Consider the following 24,304-nt stretch of genomic DNA (forward strand, 5'->3'; position numbering starts at 1 on the left):
AAATACTAACATGCGACTCTTCCCGGTAGTTTTTCACCATGAAATCCCTCTCGTTGGAGTGGAACATATTTGGGTATCTGTAACAAAAGGAAATAATAAATTAGTATCAGCTTCAAAATGGGGAATATATTTTGGCTTTTGAAATTGATGTGATGTGTTTTGAATCAAATCTTAAATCAGCGACATTTGATTTACAATTACTGTGAATTCTAATTAAAATATGCCTCATTCGAGTCTAAATTTGAATAAAAGAAATTGATTTAAGACCAAATTTATCATACAATTCTAAGCTATTGTTACAGTAAAACATATTTTTATTGTCTCCCTTATATTAACATAGTTTCAAGTACAATTGTAATTAGCAAATACTAACATGCGACTCATCCCGGTAGTTATTCACCATGAAATCCCTCTCGTTGGAGTGGAACATATTTGGGTATCTGTAACAAAAGGAAATAATAAATTAGTATCAGCTTCAAAATGGGGAATATATTTTGGCTTTTGAAATTATTGTGATGTGTTTTGAATCAAATCTTAAATCAGCGACATTTGATTTACAATTACTGTGAATTCTAATTAAAATATGCCTCATTCGAGTCTAAATTTGAATAAAAGAAATTGATTTAAGACCAAATTTGTCATACAATTCTAAGCTATTGTTACAGTAAAACATATTTTTATTGTCCCCCTTATATTAACATAGTTTCAAGTACAATTGTAATTAGCAAATACTAACATGCGACTCATCCCGGTAGTTATTCACCATGAAATCCCTCTCGTTGGAGTGGAACATATTTGGGTATCTGTAACAAAAGAAAATAATAAATTAGTATCAGCTTCAAAATGGAGAATATATTTTGGCTATTGAAATTGATGTGATGTGTTTTGAATCAAATCTTAAATCAGCGACATTTGATTTACAATTACTGTGATTTCTAATTAAAATATGCCTCATTCGAGTCTAAATTTGAATAAAAGAAATTGATTTAAGACCAAATTTATCATACAATTCTAAGCTATTGTTACAGTAAAACATATTTTTATTGTCTCCCTTATATTAACATAGTTTCAAGTACAATTGTAATTAGCAAATACTAACATGCGACTCATCCCGGTAGTTATTCACCACGAAATCCCTCTCGTTGGAGTGGAACATATTTGGGTATCTGTAACAAAAGGAAATAATAAATTAGTATCAGCTTCAAAATGGGGAATATATTTTGGCTTTTGAAATTGATGTGATGTGTATTGAATCAAATCTTAAATCAGCGACATTTGATTTACAATTACTGTGAATTCTAATTAAAATATGCCTCATTCGAGTCTAAATTTGAATAAAAGAAATTGATTTAAGACCAAATTTGTCATACAATTCTAAGCTATTGTTACAGTAAAACATATTTTTATTGTCTCCCTTATATTAACATAGTTTCAAGTACAATTGTAATTAGCAAATACTAACATGCGACTCATCCCTGTAGTTTTTCACCATGAAATCCCTCTCATTGGAGTGGAACATATTTGGGTATCTGTAACAAAAGGAAATAATAAATTAGTATCAGCTTCAAAATGGAGAATATATTTTGGCTATTGAAATTGATGTGATGTGTTTTGAATCAAATCTTAAATCAGCGACATTTGATTTACAATTACTATGAATTCTAATTAAAATATGCCTCATTCGAGTCTAAATTTGAATAAAAGAAATTGATTTAAGACCAAATTTATCATACAATTCTAAGCTATTGTTACAGTAAAACATATTTTTATTGTCTCCCTTATATTAACATAGTTTCAAGTGCAATTGTAATTTGCAAATACTAACATGCGACTCATCCCGGTAGTTATTCACCACAAATCCCTCTCGTTGGAGTGGAACATATTTGGGTATCTGTAACAAAAGGAAATAATAAATTAGTATCAGCTTCAAAATGGGGAATATATTTTGGCTTTTGAAATTGATGTGATGTGTTTTGAATCAAATCTTAAATCAGCGACATTTGATTTACAATTACTGTGAATTCTAATTAAAATATGCCTCATTCGAGTCTAAATTTGAATAAAAGAAATTGATTTAAGACCAAATTTGTCATACAATTCTAAGCTATTGTTACAGTAAAACATATTTTTATTGTCTCCCTTATATTAACATAGTTTCAAGTACAATTGTAATTAGCAAATACTAACATGCGACTCATCCCGGTAGTTTTTCACCATGAAATCCCTCTCGTTGGAGTGGAACATATTTGGGTATCTGTAACAAAAGGAAATAATAAATTAGTATCAGCTTCAAAATGGGGAATATATTTTGGCTTTTGAAATTGATGTGATGTGTTTTGAATCAAATCTTAAATCAGCGACATTTGATTTACAATTACTGTGAATTTTAATTAAAATATGCCTTATTCGAGTCTAAATTTGAATAAAAGAAATTGATTTAAGACCAAATTTGTCATACAATTCTAAGCTATTGTTACAGTAAAACATATTTTTATTGTCTCCCTTATATTAACATAGTTTCAAGTACAATTGTAATTAGCAAATACTAACATGCGACTCATCCCGGTAGTTTTTCACCATGAAATCCCTCTCGTTGGAGTGGAACATATTTGGGTATCTGTAACAAAAGGAAATAATAAATTAGTATCAGCTTCAAAATGGGGAATATATTTTGGCTTTTGAAATTATTGTGATGTGTTTTGAATCAAATCTTAAATCAGCGACATTTGATTTACAATTACTGTGAATTCTAATTAAAATATGCCTCATTCGAGTCTAAATTTGAATAAAAGAAATTGATTTAAGACCAAATTTGTCATACAATTCTAAGCTATTGTTACAGTAAAACATATTTTTATTGTCTCCCTTATATTAACATAGTTTCAAGTACAATTGTAATTAGCAAATACTAACATGCGACTCATCCCGGAGTGTTATTCACCACGAAATCCCTCTCGTTGGAGTGGAACATATTTGGGTATCTGTAACAAAAGGAAATAATAAATTAGTATCAGCTTCAAAATGGGGAATATATTTTGGCTTTTGAAATTGATGTGATGTGTTTTGAATCAAATCTTAAATCAGCGACATTTGATTTACAATTACTGTGAATTCTTATTAAAATATGCCTCATTCCAGTCTAAATTTGAATAAAAGAAATTGATTTAAGACCAAATTTATCATACAATTCTAAGCTATTGTTACAGTAAAATATATTTTTATTGTCTCCCTTATATTAACATAGTTTCAAGTACAATTGTAATTAGCAAATACTAACATGCGACTCTTCCCGGTAGTTTTTCACCATGAAATCCCTCTCGTTGGAGTGGAACATATTTGGGTATCTGTAACAAAAGGAAATAATAAATTAGTATCAGCTTCAAAATGGGGATTATATTTTGGCTTTTGAAATTATTGTGATGTGTTTTGAATCAAATCTTAAATCAGTGACATTTGATTTACAATTACTGTGAATTCTAATTAAAATATGCCTCATTCGAGTCTAAATTTGAATAAAAGAAATTGATTTAAGACTAAATTTGTCATACAATTCTAAGCTATTGTTACAGTAAAACATATTTTTATTGTCTCCCTTATATTAACATAGTTTCAAGTACAATTGTAATTAGCAAATACTAACATGCGACTCATCCCGGAGTGTTATTCACCACGAAATCCCTCTCGTTGGAGTGGAACATATTTGGGTATCTGTAACAAAAGGAAATAATAAATTAGTATCAGCTTCAAAATGGGGAATATATTTTGGCTTTTGAAATTGATGTGATGTGTTTTGAATCAAATCTTAAATCAGCGACATTTGATTTACAATTACTGTGAATTTTAATTAAAATATGCCTCATTCGAGTCTAAATTTGAATAAAAGAAATTGATTTAAGACCAAATTTGTCATACAATTCTAAGCTATTGCTACAGTAAAACATATTTTTATTGTCTCCCTTATATTAACATAGTTTCAAGTACAATTGTAATTAGCAAATACTAACATGCGACTCATCCCGGAGTGTTATTCACCACGAAATCCCTCTCATTGGAGTGGAACATATTTGGGTATCTGTAACAAAAGGAAATAATAAATTAGTATCAGCTTCAAAATGGGGAATATATTTTGGCTTTTGAAATTGATGTGATGTGTTTTGAATCAATTCTTAAATCAGCGACATTTGATTTACAATTACTGTGAATTCTAATTAAAATATGCCTCATTCCAGTCTAAATTTGAATAAAAGAAATTGATTTAAGACCAAATTTATCATACAATTCTAAGCTATTGTTACAGTAAAACATATTTTTATTGTCTCCCTTATATTAACATAGTTTCAAGTACAATTGTAATTAGCAAATACTAACATGCGACTGTTCCCGGTAGTTTTTCACCATGAAATCCCTCTCGTTGGAGTGGAACATATTTGGGTATCTGTAACAAAAGGAAATAATAAATTAGTATCAGCTTCAAAATGGGGATTATATTTTGGCTTTTGAAATTATTGTGATGTGTTTTGAATCAAATCTTAAATCAGTGACATTTGATTTACAATTACTGTGAATTCTAATTAAAATATGCCTCATTCGAGTCTAAATTTGAATAAAAGAAATTGATTTAAGACCAAATTTGTCATACAATTCTAAGCTATTGTTACAGTAAAACATATTTTTATTGTCTCCCTTATATTAACATAGTTTCAAGTACAATTGTAATTAGCAAATACTAACATGCGACTCTTCCCGGTAGTTATTCACCATGAAATCCCTCTCGTTGGAGTGGAACATATTTGGGTATCTGTAACAAAAGGAAATAATAAATTAGTATCAGCTTCAAAATGGGGAATATATTTTGGCTTTTGAAATTGATGTGATGTGTTTTGAATCAAATCTTAAATCAGCGACATTTGATTTACAATTACTGTGAATTCTAATTAAAATATGCCTCATTCGAGTCTAAATTTGAATAAAAGAAATTGATTTAAGACCAAATTTATCATACAATTCTAAGCTATTGTTACAGTAAAACATATTTTTATTGTCTCCCTTATATTAACATAGTTTCAAGTGTACTTAGCAAATACTAACATGCGACTCATCCCGGTAGTTATTCACCACGAAATCCTTCTCGTTGGAGTGGAACATATTTGGGTATCTGTAACAAAAGGAAATAATAAATTAGTATCAGCTTCAAAATGGAGAATATATTTTGGCTATTGAAATTGATGTGATGTGTTTTGAATCAAATCTTAAATCAGCGACATTTGATTTACAATTACTGTGAATTCTAATTAAAATATGCCTCATTCGAGTCTAAATTTGAATAAAAGAAATTGATTTAAGACCAAATTTGTCATACAATTCTAAGCTATTGCTACAGTAAAACATATTTTTATTGTCTCCCTTATATTAACATAGTTTCAAGTACAATTGTAATTAGCAAATACTAACATGCGACTCATCCCGGAGTGTTATTCACCACGAAATCCCTCTCATTGGAGTGGAACATATTTGGGTATCTGTAACAAAAGGAAATAATAAATTAGTATCAGCTTCAAAATGGGGAATATATTTTGGCTTTTGAAATTGATGTGATGTGTTTTGAATCAAATCTTAAATCAGCGACATTTGATTTACAATTACTGTGAATTCTAATTAAAATATGCCTCATTCCAGTCTAAATTTGAATAAAAGAAATTGATTTAAGACCAAATTTATCATACAATTCTAAGCTATTGTTACAGTAAAACATATTTTTATTGTCTCCCTTATATTAACATAGTTTCAAGTACAATTGTAATTAGCAAATACTAACATGCGACTCTTCCCGGTAGTTTTTCACCATGAAATCCCTCTCGTTGGAGTGGAACATATTTGGGTATCTGTAACAAAAGGAAATAATAAATTAGTATCAGCTTCAAAATGGGGATTATATTTTGGCTTTTGAAATTATTGTGATGTGTTTTGAATCAAATCTTAAATCAGTGACATTTGATTTACAATTACTGTGAATTCTAATTAAAATATGCCTCATTCGAGTCTAAATTTGAATAAAAGAAATTGATTTAAGACCAAATTTGTCATACAATTCTAAGCTATTGTTACAGTAAAACATATTTTTATTGTCTCCCTTATATTAACATAGTTTCAAGTACAATTGTAATTAGCAAATACTAACATGCGACTCTTCCTGGTAGTTATTCACCATGAAATCCCTCTCGTTGGAGTGGAACATATTTGGGTATCTGTAACAAAAGGAAATAATAAATTAGTATCAGCTTCAAAATGGGGAATATATTTTGGCTTTTGAAATTGATGTGATGTGTTTTGAATCAAATCTTAAATCAGCGACATTTGATTTACAATTACTGTGAATTCTAATTAAAATATGCCTCATTCGAGTCTAAATTTGAATAAAAGAAATTGATTTAAGACCAAATTTATCATACAATTCTAAGCTATTGTTACAGTAAAACATATTTTTATTGTCTCCCTTATATTAACATAGTTTCAAGTGTACTTAGCAAATACTAACATGCGACTCATCCCGGTAGTTATTCACCACGAAATCCTTCTCGTTGGAGTGGAACATATTTGGGTATCTGTAACAAAAGGAAATAATAAATTAGTATCAGCTTCAAAATGGAGAATATATTTTGGCTATTGAAATTGATGTGATGTGTTTTGAATCAAATCTTAAATCAGCGACATTTGATTTACAATTACTGTGAATTCTAATTAAAATATGCCTCATTCGAGTCTAAATTTGAATAAAAGAAATTGATTTAAGACCAAATTTGTTATACAATTCTAAGCTATTGTTACAGTAAAACATATTTTTATTGTCTCCCTTATATTAACATAGTTTCAAGTACAATTGTAATTAGCAAATACTAACATGCGACTCATCCCGGTAGTTATTCATCACGAAATCCCTCTCGTTGGAGTGGAACATATTTGGGTATCTGTAACAAAAGGAAATAATAAATTAGTATCAGCTTCAAAATGGGGAATATATTTTGGCTTTTGAAATTGATGTGATGTGTATTGAATCAAATCTTAAATCAGTGACATTTGATTTACAATTACTGTGAATTCTAATTAAAATATGCCTCATTCGAGTCTAAATTTGAATAAAAGAAATTGATTTAAGACCAAATTTGTTATACAATTCTAAGCTATTGTTACAGTAAAACATATTTTTATTGTCTCCCTTATATTAACATAGTTTCAAGTACAATTGTAATTAGCAAATACTAACATGCGACTCATCCCGGTAGTTATTCACCATGAAATCCCTCTCGTTGGAGTGGAACATATTTGGGTATCTGTAACAAAAGGAAATAATAAATTAGTATCAGCTTCAAAATGGAGAATATATTTTGGCTATTGAAATTGATGTGATGTGTTTTGAATCAAATCTTAAATCAGCGACATTTGATTTACAATTACCGTGATTTCTAATTAAAATATGCCTCATTCGAGTCTAAATTTGAATAAAAGAAATTGATTTAAGACCAAATTTATCATACAATTCTAAGCTATTGTTACAGTTAAACATATTTTTATTGTCTCCCTTATATTAACATAGTTTCAAGTACAATTGTAATTAGCAAATACTAACATGCGACTCATCCAGGTAGTTATTCACCACGAAATCCCTCTCGTTGGAGTGGAACATATTTGGGTATCTGTAACAAAAGGAAATAATAAATTAGTATCAGCTTCAAAATGGGGAATATATTTTGGCTTTTGAAATTGATGTGATGTGTATTGAATCAAATCTTAAATCAGCGACATTTGATTTACAATTACTGTGAATTCTAATTAAAATATGCCTCATTCGAATCTAAATTTGAATAAAAGAAATTGATTTAAGACCAAATTTGTGATACAATTCTAAGCTATTGTTACAGTAAAACATATTTTTATTGTCTCCCTTATATTAACATAGTTTCAAGTACAATTGTAATTAGCAAATACTAACATGCGACTCTTCCCGGTAGTTTTTCACCATGAAATCCCTCTCGTTGGAGTGGAACATATTTGGGTATCTGTAACAAAAGGAAATAATAAATTAGTATCAGCTTCAAAATGGGGAATATATTTTGGCTTTTGAAATTATTGTGATGTGTTTTGAATCAAATCTTAAATCAGCGACATTTGATTTACAATTACTGTGAATTCTAATTAAAATATGCCTCATTCGAGTCTAAATTTGAATAAAAGAAATTGATTTAAGACCAAATTTGTCATACAATTCTAAGCTATTGTTACAGTAAAACATATTTTTATTGTCTCCCTTACATTAACATAGTTTCAAGTACAATTGTAATTAGCAAATACTAACATGTGACTCTTCCGGGTAGTTTTTCACCATGAAATCCCTCTCATTGGAGTGGAACATATTTGGGTATCTGTAACAAAAGGAAATAATAAATTAGTATCAGCTTCAAAATGGGGAATATATTTTGGCTATTGAAATTGATGTGATGTGTTTTGAATCAAATCTTAAATCAGCGACATTTGATTTACAATTACTATGAATTCTAATTAAAATATGCCTCATTCGAGTCTAAATTTGAATAAAAGAAATTGATTTAAGACCAAATTTATCATACAATTCTAAGCTATTGTTACAGTAAAACATATTTTTATTGTCTCCCTTATATTAACATAGTTTCAAGTACAATTGTAATTAGCAAATACTAACATGCGACTCATCCCAGTAGTTATTCACCACAAATCCCTCTCGTTGGAGTGGAACATATTTGGGTATCTGTAACAAAAGGAAATAATAAATTAGTATCAGCTTCAAAATGGGGAATATATTTTGGCTTTTGAAATTGATGTGATGTGTTTTGAATCAAATCTTAAATCAGCGACATTTGATTTACAATTACTGTGAATTCTAATTAAAATATGCCTCATTCGAGTCTAAATTTGAATAAAAGAAATTGATTTAAGACCAAATTTGTCATACAATTCTAAGCTATTGTTACAGTAAAACATATTTTTATTGTCTCCCTTATATTAACATAGTTTCAAGTACAATTGTAATTAGCAAATACTAACATGCGACTCATCCCGGTAGTTTTTCACCATGAAATCCCTCTCGTTGGAGTGGAACATATTTGGGTGTCTGTAACAAAAGGAAATAATAAATTAGTATCAGCTTCAAAATGGGGAATATATTTTGGCTTTTGAAATTATTGTGATGTGTTTTGAATCAAATCTTAAATCAGCGACATTTGATTTACAATTACTGTGAATTTTAATTAAAATATGCCTCATTCGAGTCTAAATTTGAATAAAAGAAATTGATTTAAGACCAAATTTGTCATACAATTCTAAGCTATTGTTACAGTAAAACATATTTTTATTGTCTCCCTTATATTAACATAGTTTCAAGTACAATTGTAATTAGCAAATACTAACATGCGACTCATCCTGGAGTGTTATTCACCACGAAATCCCTCTCGTTGGAGTGGAACATATTTGGGTATCTGTAACAAAAGGAAATAATAAATTAGTATCAGCTTCAAAATGGGGAATATATTTTGGCTATTGAAATTGATGCAACATGTTTTGAATCAAATCTTAAATCAGCGACATTTGATTTACAATTACTGTGAATTCTAATTAAAATATGCCTCATTCAAGTCTAAATTTGAATAAAAGAAATTGATTTAAGACCAAATTTGTCATACAATTCTAAGCTATTGTTACAGTAAAACATATTTTTATTGTCTCCCTTATATTAACTTAGTTTCAAGTACAATTATAATTAGCAAATACTAACATGCGACTCATCCCGGAGTGTTATTCACCACGAAATCCCTCTCGTTGGAGTGGAACATATTTGGGTATCTGTAACAAAAGGAAATAATAAATTAGTATCAGCTTCAAAATGGGGAATATATTTTGGCTTTTGAAATTGATGTGATGTGTTTTGAATCAAATCTTAAATCAGCGACATTTGATTTACAATTACTGTGAATTCTAATTAAAATATGCCTCATTCCAGTCTAAATTTGAATAAAAGAAATTGATTTAAGACCAAATTTATCATACAATTCTAAGCTATTGTTACAGTAAAACATATTTTTATTGTCTCCCTTATATTAACATAGTTTCAAGTACAATTGTAATTAGCAAATACTAACATGCGACTCTTCCCGGTAGTTTTTCACCATGAAATCCCTCTCGTTGGAGTGGAACATATTTGGGTATCTGTAACAAAAGGAAATAATAAATTAGTATCAGCTTCAAAATGGAGAATATATTTTGGCTATTGAAATTGATGTGATGTGTTTTGAATCAAATCTTAAATCAGCGACATTTGATTTACAATTACTGTGAATTCTAATTAAAATATGCCTCATTCAAGTCTAAATTTGAATAAAAGAAATTGATTAAAGACCAAATTTATCATACAATTCTAAGCTATTGTTACAGTAAAACATATTTTTATTGTCTCCCTTATATTAACATAGTTTCAAGTACAATTGTAATTAGCAAATACTAACATGCGACTCATCCCAGAGTTATTCACCACGAAATCCCTCTCGTTGGAGTGGAACATATTTGGGTATCTGTAACAAAAGGAAATAATAAATTAGTATCAGCTTCAAAATGGGGAATATATTTTGGCTTTTGAAATTGATGTGATGTGTTTTGAATCAAATCTTAAATCAGCGACATTTGATTTACAATTACTGTGAATTCTAATTAAAATATGCCTCATTCGAGTCTAAATTTGAATAAAAGAAATTGATTTAAGACCAAATTTGTCATACAATTCTAAGATATTGTTACAGTAAAACATATTTTTATTGTCTCCCTTATATTAACATAGTTTCAAGTACAATTGTAATTAGCAAATACTAACATGCGACTCTTCCCGGTAGTTTTTCACCATAATACAATTGTTACAATTGTACAATTGTTCAAAAAAGTTATTAAAATTTTAAAAACTTTTTTCACAGAGTGAATGGAATGTTTTCCCACAGAAAAACTAAGTCCATTTAAAAGTAAAATACGGAAAAAATGGATTTATTTTTTACAAAACTTACTTCTGGATACTATTTAATGATCATAAACAAGCTTCTGTCCAAGTTTGGTAGAAATCCAGTATAGGTTAAGAAAGTTATTAAAATTTGAATATTTGTGGCCGCCGCGGACGACGACGGAATGTAGGGTCGCTAAGTCTCCCTTTTTTGACTAAAGTCGAAGGCTAGACAAAAAAGGTCCATTTTGTTAACAAACATGAACATAGTTTTAAGGAAATACATACATTATGACTCTTGCTATCTGCCATGAATGGGTCTTCTTCCATCAAGGAGGGCAACATAAATTAAAGAAATTTAACAAAAGCTCTTAATTTATATCTGCTTTAAACAGAAGCTTTTTGCTGTTACAATTTTTCAGAATTTTTATCAGTGAAAATACAGCCAATTATGAAAATCTATTTTGGTGCACCAGCCATTAGCCATGCTATCAAATTTCACAAATTGGTAAATAATAAAATTCAATTTTCTAAACACTTCAAATTGGCAAACTCATTTATACTGTGGAGAAACTATAATAAGTCTTGGGTCAAAGTCAATCCAATGTTTTAATGCACGATTATTTATCAATGCAACTATCAAAAGCATGATTTCATCATAACACATCAATATAGAGGTCAATAATGAATCTGTTTTTTGAGGGAGCTAGTTCCAGTGGTCCCTAGTCCCATTAAACTTGGATATTATGTCTTAAGTCTTTAGTCTATGTGTAGTGTTTGTCTTCAGTCAAAGTGCAGTGTTTGTCTTCAGTCAAAGTGCAGTGTTTGTCTTCAGTCAAAGTGCAGTGTTTGTCTTCAGTCAAAGTGCAGTGTTTGTCTTCAGTCAAAGTGCAGTGTTTGTCTTCAGTCAAAGTGCAGTGTTTGTCTTCAGTCAAAGTGCAGTGTTGGTCTTCAGTCCAAGTGCAGTCCAAGTGCAGTGTTTGTCTTCAGTCCAAGTGCAGTGTTTGTCTTCAGTCCAAGTGCAGTGTTTGTCTTCAGTCCTAGTGCAGCGTTTGTGCAATACATAGGACCTACAGAGTACAGATGAGTAAAATTATTTTTAATCAAAATTTTCTTCACAAATTTGTTATATATATGGTGTATGACTTAGAATACACTTAGAAGTTTAGTGTGCTTATAATTGGGATTCATGCAGTTACAACTTATTGTTAAAAGAAATGGCATCCAACATCATAACCAGTTTTTGGAAAAATGAAAAGTTATCTGTAATTGATGTAAGCATGGCTATGGCTAATGTTATATTGGAAAAGTTTTTGATTTCTTTAAGTTGTGTTATCATTTTAAAGAAATGCTGAAAAAAATGTTTATCAAAATTATATACCAAGAAACAAGATTAAGAGAAGGCATACACATAAATTAGCTCATTTAAATACATATCTTAATTACCGAAATAAATATAACAAGTGAAACTGCGAGCTACTGCTCACTGATGATACCCCCGCTGCAAGTGGATAATAATAGTGTAAAAATATGCAAGTGTTTGGTAAACAGGAAGTTGTCCAGTGATAAATCTGAAAACGCATCACACGGTATAGCTGACTTATATAAATCCTGAAACCAAATTTCAGAAATCCTTGTATTGTAGTTCCTGAGAAAAATGTGACGAAAATTTTCAACTTGGCTATCATGTGTAAAATCATACAAGTGTTCGGTAAACAGGAAGTGGTCAAGTGATCAATCTGAAAACGCATCACACGGTATAGCTGACTTAGATAAACCCTGAAACCAAATTTCAGAAATCCTTGTATTTTAGTTCCTGAGAAAAATGTGACGAAAGTTTCATGGGACGGACTGACTGACGGACTGATGGACGGACGGACTGATGGACGGGCGGACAGACAGAGGTAAAACAGTATACCCCCCCCCCTTTTTTAAAGCGGGGGTATAATTAAAAATAATCTTAACTAGTTTTAATGCTTTAAAATGGACCACCTCGCAATGTGATTGGAGTTATCTCCCTTAGCATACTTCATGAAAACAAATACCAGTTACTTTTCAATAACTTTTTTCAGTTCATGGTGATTAAGAACTTGAAATACTGAAGGGTTTTTCTTCAGTTAATACTAATATATATTTAAGGATGTACACCTCTGAGAAGCAAAATATTTCTAGAATTAAACTTTTTTTCTTAACCTGATTTTTGGGTTTATAAGACTATAAAAAAATAATTGGTGAAGAAAAAATCATATGGTGGTGCACTACTTTTTTTGCTACGGCCCTTTGAAAATGCCTAATTTTGATGATTTTCTCTTTTGTCATCGATTTTTCCCTATTTTTGGGCTATTATCGTGAAAAAAATCACAGTTCCACAATTAAACTTTTTTTCATACTTTCTATAAAGATGAAGTGGACCAATATGAATAAATTTTACTTAAAAAAACTATAGGTAGATGTTAATATAAGAAAGTTTTATCATATTTTGACGCTTTTTTGTGTAAAATTTACCATGTTGTCAATTTTGTATTTTTGTGATTTTTCTCAATTTTGAGAACAAAATGCATATTATTTCAACTTTTTTGTTATAAATGATTGAAAAAATCCATATCTAAGAAATTGGAAAAAAACCAAAATGATATGGGATGCTGATGATTCTTGTAAAATAATTTTTTGTATCCCTGACCCATTTTCTCAAAATTTTGGCTAAAAATACTGACTTGATTGGTCATAAAATTTGAAAACTGGATTACTCAAAAACCATTCATTGTACGTACACATTTTTTTCACAGAGTTATGTTTGATTATAATATTTTTTAAATTTATTGATATTTTTCACTTGTATCACATGTTTTGGAAATAATTTCAAGAACGAGATTTCAACGAGACTGAACGAGACTGAAAAGTCAGAAGAATACATCCTTAAGTACCAGTCTTTGTAAAAATCAGGCAATTTAGGTAAAAATCAAAACATGATCAGAAATAACCCGAGCTAATCATGCTATTTAATACTTAACATCATCCCGAGTTAAAAATTATTAATCTTTCGTTTGTGTGTGTCTGGTAATATCAAATAACTTGGATAGCAAATTTCAGAGTTATCTCCCCTTATTCGTGAATTCCTAGTGCATATCAACCAAATTGTATCTTCTATTACCAGAAAGGAAAACGGAAATGAATGTTATTTTTGTGCATAACTACATATTATGCACTGAAATCATTGTCAAATTAGGTGGGTGTTTTTGGGCATGTTTTCACCACTGCCCAATTCTTAGGCAGACTGGCACTTAAGTATCTTGTGATACGAATGATGCAACAAAAAACTAATCACCATGTATGTTAATAGCTAATATTCTTAATTACCATACTTTTTTGTTATACATTACCTTTACATTGCTTTCTCTAAACCTTAGGTTGTTCAAATTTTCTGCTACAGTTATTAGATTTCTGTAAAATATCAAATTTGCAAATATAAATGTTGGAAAAAAAATTGAGAATGGAAACAGGGAATGTGTCAAAGAAACAACCCGATCATAAAAAAAACAACAGCAGAAGGTCACCAACAGGTCTTCAATATAGCGAGAAGTTCCCGCACCTGGAGGCGTCTTTCAGCTAGCCCCTAAACAAATATTAATATAGTTCAGTGATAATGAACCCCATACTAAACTCCAAATTATACACAAGAAACTAAAACAAGTGAAACTGCGAGCTACTGCTCACTGATGATACCCCTGCCGCAAGTGGATAATATTAATAGTGTAAAAATGTTAGTTCGGTATAAAATATTGTTCGGTAAACAGGAAGTTGTTGAGTGATGAATCTGAAAACGCATCACACGGTATAGCTGACTTATATAAATCCTGAAACCAAATTTCGGAAATCCTTGTATTGTAGTTCCTGAGAAAAATGTGACGAAAATTTTCAACTCGGCTATCATGTGTAAAATCATACAAGTGTTCGGTAAACAGAGAGTTGTCAAGTGATCAATCTGAAAACGCATCACACGGTATAGCTGACTAAGATAAACCCTGAAACCAAATTTCAGAAATCCTTGTATTGTAGTTCCTGAGAAAAATGCGACGAAAAATATTCATGGGACAGACTGACTGACTGACGGACGGACGGACAGACAGACACAGGTAAAACAGTATACCCCCCTTTTTTAAAGCGGGGGTATAATTAAAATAATTCAAGACTAACAAAGGCCAGAGGTTCGCGACTTGGGACAGGCGCACAAATGCAGCTGGGTTAAACATGTTTATGTTTACATAGATTAGACCGTTGGTTTTCCCGTTTGAATGGTTTTACACTAGTTATTTTGGGGCCCTTTATAGCTTGTTGTTCGGTGTGAGCCAAGGCTCTGTGTTGAAGGCCGTACTTTAACCTATAATGGTTTACTTTTTAAATTGTTATTTGGATGGAGAGTTGTCTCATTGGCACTCACACCACATCTTCCTATATCTATTATGAGATCTCAACCCTCCTCCTTTACCTCTAGCCAATGTAGAAAAGTAAACGCATAACAATACGCACATTAAAATTCAGTTCAAGAGAAGCTTACTCCTAATTTTAACCACGATTTTGTTTACTTACATGTAAGCGATAAATTTAGATATGATCCAGCTAAACTTAACAAATGCAAGTGCAACCTCAACAGAAGGGCAAGGCCAAATAATCTCCAAAGAAATGAGATGTGCCTAGGTAATACAACTGCAGTGTTCTCCCCAGAGTTTTTGAATATATAACGCTGTGGTAAGCGTGTAATTTTTGATAATTCTCAGTAATTTTGTTGCGATGCACTGTTTGTTTGTAAGTGATTTGTTATGCGTTTTTCTTATTTAACAAACCCCTGTGTTTGATCGTTTTTAAGATTATTATTTGTTTAAAGTTCGTAAAACAAGTTTGTGATTGTCATTGGGAAATGCAGTCAATTTATTTCATCTCATTTCATTCATATATGCCTCTATATACTGTAAATTCAGAAATTATTGTGAGGTTTTTATTAATGCGAATAATGAGACAGAGTTGTAAATGCAATAATTAAAACTCGCATTTTGTAATATTTTAACTGAATTAAGCATGACTTTTCAAAATCGTAAAAATTAAAATCGCATTCAAATGTAAAATGACAAAATCGCAATAATAAATTCACGCAATAATTTCTGAATTTACAGTGTTCTTTAAATTAATAACCAGCTGCGCCATGATACGCCCAACGTCTTATGTGGAAATTATATGCAATAATCATAAATAGTTCCTGAGAAAGTTTTAAGCAATAACCATATATAGTTTTTGAGACACGGCGGGAAACCACCCACCCTGGGTTTTTTTTACAAAAAACTAAATATCACTAAAATAAAATTTTGAATCAAAACCAAAAAGTATACAGATCTTTAGATTAATATAACAAAGCAGTGCGTAAAGTTTTAAGCAATAATCATAAATTATTTTTGAGATACGGCGCGACATGTAAAAAAAACCTCCCCTGTTTAACAAAATACTCAACAACTCAAAAATAAAATTTTGAATCATCACCAAAAAGTATACAGATCTTTAGTTGAATGTAACAAAGAAGTGTGCAAAGTTTTAAGCAATAATCATAAATTGTTAAAGAGATACGGCACAATATGTAAAAAAAACCTCCCCCTTTTTTACAAAATACTCAATCACTCAAAAATGAAATTTTGATTCATCATCAAAAAGTATACAGATCTTAAGATTAATATAACGAAGACATGTGTAAAGTTTGTAGCAATTATCATAAATCAATTTTGAGATATGGCGCGACATGTAAAAAAAACCTCCCCCTTTTTTACAAAATTTTGAATCATCACCAAAAAGTATCCAGATATTAAGATTAATATAACTAAGAAGTGTTTCAAGTTTTAAGCCATAATCAAGAATTACTTTTGAGATACAGTGCGACATGTGAAAAAACACCCCTGTTTTAGTTACAAAGTGCTGTAAATCAAAAAGTTTAAATTTAATTTTCACCAAAAAGTATACAGATCATTTGACCATCATAAGAAACAACTATATTAAGTTTCATGAAATTTCGATAAGTCGTTCTCAAGTTACAATGCGACATGTTCACGCCGGACAGACAGACGGACGGACATGTGTATACCATAAATTTTGATGGGCGTATAAAAACAAGAATGTGTCCCCTGTACATGGATGCCCCATTCGCACTATCATCAAAAACTACCAACCAAAAATTTTGACCTGAAACTGGCACTATCATTTCTATGTTCAGTGGACTGTGAAATTGGGGTCAGAACTCTAATTTGACATTAAAATTAGAAAGATCATATCATTTGGAACATATATATACTAAGTTTAAGGTTGATTGGACTTCAACTTCATCAAAAACTACCTTGACCAAAAACTTAAACCTTAAACTGGACAGATGAACGAACGAACGGACGGATAGACGAACAGACAGACAGACAAACGAACGAACAGACAGACAGACCAGAAAACATAATGCCCCTCTACTATCATAGGTGGGGCATAATAAAAATAGATGTCAATGTTGAAATCTTTGTTTATTTTGATCTTTCAAGGTCAACATTTTGTAAAATTTATTACACTGGTCCTGCAGAGTTACTAAATACAACAGAAATAATTCATATCTTACTTTGCTGAACATTATTGCTGATGATTTTTGGCCCCTTATTCCTTTATGTTCAGGGATATTAACCAAGGCTCCCAAATTTTTTTTGAGCCAGCCAGACATTTTATTTATGATCCCGATTTTAATATCCAAGACTACGTCACAAAAGGCAATTATGGTAATCAGATGGCCATTCCAATGATTGACATTAGTCTAGATTCAAAGTGTACACATCAGCGTGCTCATATCTGCCTTAGGCTCTTTGTTTGTGCAAAATGACATTGCAAAATGACATTGTCAAAAACTTTTAGTTTTTAAAGTCACATTTTCCCCAACTGGATGTTGACTTGTCATGGACATAAATTTAAAATATTTAAGAAACAAAACAAATGTCCAAATTTTTAACATTGTCAATTTGAATGTTCGGTTTCAATTTCATGGTCCTTTCCCAGAACTGAGAACTTTGATCATGGACAAAATTGGATACGTAAAATCATTACGTACACTAGATACAGGTATCAATGATAATTTTAGCATTTTTGAAGAAATGTAGGATGCATTAATCTTCAATTTTAAATGCAAACTCCTACACAGGTAAAATTTGGCTCAAAATGGTCTTAATATATTTCTCTTTCAACAAAAGTTTCATTTCTGCAAATTTGTTGGTTAGTTTAGGTGAACAGTGACATCAAATGCACTATTTTTTGTCCAAGTAGGCCTACTTTCACATACGTTCTAAATTTGAGGGAGTAATTGGTGGTATGACACTTATTAAGCAGGTTTTTTCAGATTTAAAAAAAAAAATAAACATTTATTTTTCATTACAAATATTATTAATTACCTTAACTAAAATTAATTTAGCTCATTTAATTTTCATAAAATTTTGACAAAGTATTTACTTTGACCCTTTGACAAAAATATAAAAATTTCAAAAAATTTGAACCAACTGTTTTATCAGAAAAAATACACTGGTTATATAGCAGTTCGACAAATGCTTATTTTGATCATTGAGAAGCTTAATATTTCCTTTACAACATGACTTAATTAAAACGTTTAGCAGATTTTACCGAGTTATCTCCCTGTAGTATTAGGTACCACCTTAAGTAATTGTTACTTTATCATATGGTACAAAAATCATTCCCAAAAATCAATTCCTGTTGGCCCCAGGTGACATGTCATAGAAAAAACTCCAAATTATCTCTATTTGGTGAAAAAATGCCTTTTTTGGCATTAAAATTGAAATATCTTTTTAAACTTATCTGTGACCTATATTTTTTTAGATATATGTAATGTGTTTTCATATTTATGTGATATAGGGCAAAAAAAGGAAGCAATTTTTTGTGTCTTGTTGTTTTTCCAGGGGAGATAATGTTATTTTCACAGTGTGTTTTTCCAAAGGAGATAATGTTATTTTCACGGTGTGTTTGATAGGTTTGTTACATTGTAACATTATATAACACACACTCATAAAGTGGTTTAAAATAGCATTCCACATTTAATAAACTGGATTTCAGTTATTCTATTTACCGTAGTGCTATAATATAAGACTTTGGAGGTTCATCACTCATATTCAACGTTTTTTTATCGGATTTTTTTTAATATTCATGTTGAACAGTTCATAGTAAAAAAAAAATCGATAAAACCGTTGAATGTAAATGATATGAACCTCAGAAGTCTTATATATTGTCCTTTAATATAACACCGGAGGTTCATACCATTTACATTCAACATTTTTTTATCGAATTTTTGTTTACTATCAATGTTGAACGGTTCAACGGTTCAACATTGGTAGTTATGTGATTGCAACCCCTCTTTAATTGCATGTTTGATTATTTGTTTGCAGTGTAGAAAAGGGTAATAGACAGCACTTTTATCAAGAATTTATGTGGAAGTTCTGCTATACATCTGACAGTCAGCAATTATTATGAAGTACACATGTCGACCAGGGGCATGGAACAGAGAGGAGAGGTTTTAATGTACCAGATGCTAATCTGAGATTCCGATTTGAACTAAAGAAAGCAATATATAAAGATATGTAGGAGAAATAATATATATGAATAAAATTATGCCACAATAGGAACTCGTTTTTTTTTTTTTTACATAAGAGATGTGAATGCATCCTTCATAGTCTTGTAATACTGAGGGTAATAAATTTATATATAATTTCTGAGATTGTATACTATAGCAGTGCCATTGGTTTCATTTTCTCTTTGTTCAAAGAACTTGATCTGAACTCTTTTTTTTTTTTTTTAAATTGGAGCCCTGTTCAAGAACATATATGCCTAATTTTCGGAATTTTGTTTTAAACCATATTTTTTTTTAAAATAAAACAGGTTATACATTCTACATGAAATATGCCAGTCAACCGTAAATGTTAACACCTAAAAATGTGTTTAATATATTCATTTTTCAACTTACAAAATATGTCAAAGGTTTAAGCATCCAAAACAGTAAACATGTGACTTGAGTTTTTGATTTGTCAATATCAAGCAAACTCGATATTTTCCATAACATCATAATAGTTCCGTTTTTATTATTAAAACAACAAAGGACTAACTCTTGTACAAAACTGTAACAAATTATAAAAGACTGTCTAGTAAGTACAATTTAACCCAAGCCGTTGGTTGTTGGTAAGTGTTCGGTGCAGAGACCGAAGTCTTGAGATAATAACATGGAAGTAAGTATGTTTGAGTACAACTTTTTCAAGAACATAGGGGGGGGGGGGCCTTTTGTCGGAAAAAAATAGGGAATCACTGAACACTGGAGCTGGCACTCCTCATCTAAGTCAGCCCCCCCTCCCCCCATGTAAAGTTCTGGATCAATCACTGAATATTGGTTTGTACAGTGCAAAGGAAGTCTTCAATTGTATATACATGTATATAAAAAAGATAATGAAAGTCATTGCGCTGTTTATTTACATACGGGAGAGAAAATTTAACTTCAAATTGTGAAATAAAGTGGGGATAAGATTCATTGAAAAAACATCGCTCTGACAAGAAAACCATACCCCCTTTGAAATCAAATGATTAACTTACTTCCTTGTTGAGTGATTGTTTCCTGGCTTGCTTTGGTAAAGTATTGTTGCATGTTTCACACTCGAGTAACATATGTAAGCAGAGGCAGATAAAGATGGGTTTTCAGGGGGCCCAGTCCCGCCCGTTTGTGGGGGAACAATGGTTGATTTGATATGGAATCACTGAAGCATGAGTGGAGCAAGCCCCCTCTTACATGTAGGCAGCCAATGGGTCCCCCTTAATGCTTAAGAAAATTTCTGGATCCACCACATGTGTAGTACATGAAATATGAAAACACTCGTGTAGTACTTGACTTGTAATAGTGAGCATGTATGAGAAAAATAGAGTGAGCCACCGTATACGTTAAAAATTAATATAAGAGAACTTTGATATTCTTGAACCTGTTTCTGAGTTGTGAAGAACTAACAGTTGGATGGTTATTCAAGTAAAGTACTATAATACAATCGAGTCATTATGTGATAAACTGTAATAAAATTGAGTCCAATGTAAAACAATTAAATAAGTAGACTCTAAATGTCTTGCAAATTTTAGACTGTAGATAAACTATTAAGAAAAGAAAAAGATAAAGATAAAGATAAAAAATTCAAATCGTATCAATCGTATGAATAATATTGGCGAACAAAAAAATATCGTATTATGTCGAAGGACAATTGTAAGATGCTACAAGATAGAAATTGAATAAAATGTATCGAAAGTATAACACAAAAGAAATCGATGAAATAACTAAGTGCAATCCCAATTTAAGATGCAAACACATCAAAAGAAAAACAAAATCACACTATGTTACTGCATGATTGACACAAAAACCAACAGCAATCAACAAATAACACGCAAAGAGTCACAAGAAATAAAAAAAAAATCAACTACCGACTTATTATACTGTATGTTCCAACACAAACATAGCCAAACTATGACACCAAAGAAATAATAAGTCAACAAACTAAATTACAAGATCAATACATGATTTATAAAAAAATAATTTAAAAAGTACAGTTGGTTAACACAAACAAAAGGAATACAACGATATAAATCTATGCTACCCCAAAAACTCAACTTCACAATGGTCAACCAATCCTGGTTACTGTATAACTAAGATGTATCAAAACCTTTTTAAATAATACAGTAATTATAACGGTCAGTGTAATTGTAATTGTTTCAGAAGAAAACTTGTCAAACATGCAAGTATTATTAAAAAAAAAAAGTTTTAACCACTAAAAAGTCATGTGATGTTGCATATGTAGGACGGGTAGTGTTCAATGCGTAAATTAATTAACAAAACCCCGTCATACAACATCCAACTTTGAAATTGCGTACAAATGTCAAATAATTCAGGTGTGCCACTTTGGGAATGGGCTTAAACGATTTGACAATCTATTTTTCAATTTTTGTAATTTTTCCCAGATTTTTTCTATGTCGGGCAAAAAAAAGTAGCAGTTTATAAGGAGACCCCCTAAATAACGTAACAACTTGACTTATGGTTGATTTTTTGCAAGTTGCAAGTTGCATTGTTAACAATTGTACAACATGTACAATATGAAAATTAATCAGCGTGAATGCAAATATTTATAATGACTTTACGGAAAGTAACTTTTGTGACATCTTGACAACCATATACAAAGTTCATTTCACTTTTTTACCTTCTAAACTCAAAAGGTCGAATTCTTTTGTTCTATTTAAATCGCATATCGGACTGTTATAGTTTCAAAGTAAACTAAACATAGACCAATGAACCATGAAAATGAGGTCAAGGTCACTTGAACCTTGCCAGACAGACATGTACACTGAACAATCAATGGATGCATTAAACATAGGTGACTTATTGCTTAAAGTATCTAAGAAGACAAACTTAACCATGAAAAACAGGCCAAAACACAAAAACTTAACACTGAGATTTATAAACCCCACATGAAAAAAGAGTTCATGGTGAAATAAACATCAAATAATTTCATACACCAAATATAATTGACCTATGGCATATAGTATATATCAAAATAGACAATAACTGAGGGGGCGGGGCCAAATAATCTCCATGGCAATAAAATGTGCCAATACTAATACAACTGCATACCAAATAGCTTTGACCTACCACTAGTGGGTCACCATAAACTTGACCAAATCACAAACTAATACATTGTTGATGTCTGCAATGACGCCAGAAAAAGCATACCTATGTCTCACTTTTTGACTCGGTCAAGCAAGACAAAAATGAATGATTTATTGACTGTTGGTGGCTGCTTAATGTATAGTGGCAAATAGTTCATGCATGTTGAATATTTAGAATGAAAACAAGTCAATAAATACAAGACATTGTCTCAAAAAGAGGCCATCCAGGATGATGGTCATGGTCAGTATAAAATTATAATCCTGGTACTTTTGATAACTATTTACACCACTGGGTCGATGCAACTGCTGGTTGACGTTTCGTCCCCGAGGGTATCACCAGCCCAGTAATCAGCACTTCGGTGTTGACATGAATATCAATTATATGGTCATTTTTATAAATTTTCTGTTTACAAAACTTTGAATTTTTCGAAATACTAAGGATTTTCTTACCCCAGGAGTAGATTACCTTAGCCGTATTTGGCACAACTTTTTGGAATTTTGGATCCTCAATGCTCTTCAACTTTGTATTTATTTGGCTTTTTAACTATTTTGATCTGAGCGTCACTGATGAGTCTTATGTAGATGAAACGCGCGTCTGGCGTATAAAATTATAATCCTGGTACTTTTGATAACTATCAGTAACAGATCCAGAGGGAGGGTTCAGGAGTTGGAACCCCCCCCCCCCTTTCTGTTTGGACAATCAATGCATTTGAATGGGGACATTAAGTTGTCCCCCTCCCCAAAAAAATCCATTTATCCGGTGTTGGGTTTTTAAAACTGCGAAATTTCTGAGTTACAGGATAAGATTCTAATTAACAATATTAGATAAAACAATTTAATTTTCTATGGCATAATATTTCAAATCGATTTGCACATGCATACCGGTCAACTCGAATCGAAAATCCGCAGAGTTCAGCCCAATTCTTTGGTTGAACCAGAAACTTAATACAATAGCATTTAATATATATTAAAAGATGAAATCTTCTCTTCTTATCTTTATTATAAAATATGTTAAACTGTTTTTATAAAGTGAATTACAAAAAAGTTTTCTATGAAACTCAAATTAACATTGCGATACTGTGTAACTTTTAAAACTTGACTATTTATACTGCGTAACAAAATATACTAGGCCATATATTATTTATAAATTTAAAGAAAGAATACAACCTACCTTTTCGACGAAACTTTCAAATCAAATGTGTTAACAGCCGTTCAGAGCACTATTTTTATACCAAAATGGATCCTTCCACAAGAGTTGAAAAATTAGACCAATAGAAAATTCCCGCCAGTAGTAGCCCACAATGCACGTGGTTCGATGAAGCGTGAAGGAAATGGCTAGGGGGTTTACCGAATAGAGAATAATTAATCATTTTAATTGGCAAAAAAAATAAAAGATAGAGAAAAATGGGCAAGCACTACAGAAAAAAGAGAATAAAGGATTCTTAAAAAAGGATTCCGCTAAAATATAAATTGAACGCAAAGAAAATGGAAAATTAATTAAAGAATTGGTAAAATTTGTAAAATTAAATAATTTGATGAAATATACCG

The 24,304-nt window shown here is 30.9% G+C and overlaps 1 long non-coding RNA gene across 9 annotated transcripts in view; it reads right to left on the reverse strand.

The window, feature by feature from the left end:
* Positions 1–24,045, reverse strand: part of LOC134686859 (uncharacterized) — a 63,278-nt gene extending 39,233 nt beyond the window's left edge. For 6 of the 9 annotated variants that reach the window (XR_010101669.1, XR_010101668.1, XR_010101672.1 and 3 more), the window contains exons 1-9: positions 23,928–24,045; positions 14,389–14,449; positions 11,297–12,359; positions 10,167–10,233; positions 7,988–8,054; positions 6,179–6,245; positions 5,816–5,882; positions 3,278–3,344; positions 11–77 (exon numbers count right to left, since the gene is read on the reverse strand). This is a non-coding gene — a long non-coding RNA (uncharacterized LOC134686859). Of the gene's footprint in view, positions 1–10; positions 78–3,277; positions 3,345–5,815; positions 5,883–6,178; positions 6,246–7,987; positions 8,055–9,438; positions 9,507–9,802; positions 9,874–10,166; positions 10,234–11,296; positions 12,360–14,388; positions 14,450–23,927 lie in introns of those variants that run through there. The other 3 variants (XR_010101670.1, XR_010101671.1, XR_010101675.1) reach the window with 3 other exon arrangements.
* Between the last annotated feature and the right edge of the window lie 259 nt (positions 24,046–24,304).

The sequence above is a fragment of the Mytilus trossulus genome, chromosome 10 (genome assembly GCF_036588685.1).
Source record: "Mytilus trossulus isolate FHL-02 chromosome 10, PNRI_Mtr1.1.1.hap1, whole genome shotgun sequence".
Classification (NCBI taxonomy): domain Eukaryota; kingdom Metazoa; phylum Mollusca; class Bivalvia; order Mytilida; family Mytilidae; genus Mytilus; species Mytilus trossulus.